We start from the raw sequence: 2185 nt of genomic DNA on the forward strand, positions 1-2185 counted from the left end.
TGTTCCTATTTAGAGAGAAACATGGCCAACAACGATGAGGCCGGGGGTTCGGGCGTCAAGGCATTCTGGGAGCTGTCCCAGGAGATGGAGGAACAACCTCACTTGTATGAGGCCGCCGCATTCCCCACCGATCCTGAGACCACTGATGGTACCGCCGAGGATGACCCCACTGATGCCACCACTGATGGTGCCGCCGAGGATGCCACCACTGATGATGGTGGCGCACGCACAGATGGCAGCCAACCAAAGAGGCAACGGAAGGACCGGCGCCCGACCGTGCTCCGCACCCTCAAGGAGGAAGTTACTGAAGTGGACTCCAACGGGAATCCAACGGCGCCCGAACGAATAGTCAAGGGGTACTCGCTTCAGATCAGGTGCATTCTCCGGAGCACCGTCTCGATCAACACCGAGAACCTCCGGCATCCTGACCGAGGGAATTTGCGCAACCTCCTCTTCACGAAGCTGCACAAACGATACAAGTTCCCCGCTGAATTTGAAAACACAAGCCTCAAAGGGAATAAAGTGAACAATGCTGCCCTCACGAAGATGAGCACGGCCCTGTCTACTTGGAAAAGCAATGTGAAGAAAATGATCGAGAAAGGTGAGAGTTATGAGAAGATCAAGGAGAAAAATCCTTCGATCACCGAAGATGACTACAACAACTTCAAGATCAATTGCTCGAGCACCGCAAGCTCCGAATCAAGTAAGTGGGGGAAAGAAATGCGGGAGCTGAACTTAGGGGAACACACACTCGGTCCCGGCGGTTACAGAGTGGCGGAGCCTATATGGGACAAGGAGGAGGCGGACCGTGCCGAGCAAGGCCTACCGCCCCTCTTCGATAAATACGGTGACAAGCAGACCAGGAACTTTGTCAGGGCCCGGTACAAGAAGGACCCGAAAACAAAGGAGCTTACCACGAATCCGAAGACCAGGGCGCTTGAGCTTGTTCTGGTAAGGAATACACCCCCGCGTAATTAGCTCCATATGGTTGCATTCTAATTAATGAAGCCAAATTTCTAAATGGTTCACATTCCTTCCGCAGGCGACTGAAAGCAGTAGCGCGGGGTCGACTAAGAGCAACCATTGGGACACCACTCTAAATAGGGCGTTGAATGTAATGAAGAACAAGGATAAGCTCAGTAAGCCGACGTCAGCTGGTCGTGTGGCCAGCAAAGGCTTGTCGACAAAGTGGTCGTCATACTATAACACTGGTGGGCGAAAGGAGAAAAAGACCAGCTCGGAAAGCCAGGCGCGCGAGGTTCAAGAACTCAGGGCACAGGTGGCGCGGATTCCGGAGATTGTCCAAGAGCAAGTGCAACAACAACTCGGAGCGACGATCACCGCCATTGTGCCTACCTTGATCCAGGGGATTAGTGCGTGGATTGCGGGCGGCCAACAGGGGCCGCCCCCGATTCCTAGCTTCACGGCCAGCAACTCGCAGAACGCGATGGCGGGGCCATTGGTGTCTCCAACGCCGGCACGGGAGCTTAATGCACCCGGGTGTACGTCGGCCGGCACCTCTGCAGCAAGCGGCCCCTCCGTCAACTGCACGCCCGCCGTTGGCGGTGCCTCGACATTAGCCGAGCTCGATGCCATCATCACGGTAACTAATTAAGCCTCTCTCGGCCGAGGACTTCATCTCCTTGCCTTTGACTGGGCATCCCTGACGCCCTACATGTTTTCGCAGGGCCCCCCGACGTTCCGTGCACTCTCCTGCACTTCGTGAACAACGAGTTGGTCGATGTCGCCAAGGGCAAAATCGTTCAACCGGGCAACCCCTTGTTCCACGGTACCCAGATGCCACCCAACTTGTTTAGGGTTCAACTGGTTCGGGTGCTGCCAGGCTGCGACGAGTTGTTACCTCCGATTCGACCCGTCGGGGCCGACGATGATGACGTGATGACCCTCAGCGCCTGCCTGAGCTGGCCCCTGCTTTGGCCGAAGAGCCAGATTCGTTTGGGGGCGGGGGACACCACCCCAAAGACAACACCGCCAGTCGTGCCGGCGCCAAGTCGGCCCCATGGCAAGACCGCCGCAACGGTGCCGGACATCCCTATGCCACTGGATCCAAACATGCATATGGCACATGATCAGAACGACGGCGACGACGATACATTTGCCAACGTCGATCAGTACTTTGCTGATCATGGGTACGGTGGCGACTTCATGGGGCCTCCTTCTCAAG

Source organism: Triticum urartu, chromosome 4A, assembly GCF_056163025.1.
Source record: "Triticum urartu cultivar PI428250 chromosome 4A, HENAU_Tu73, whole genome shotgun sequence".
Classification (NCBI taxonomy): domain Eukaryota; kingdom Viridiplantae; phylum Streptophyta; class Magnoliopsida; order Poales; family Poaceae; genus Triticum; species Triticum urartu.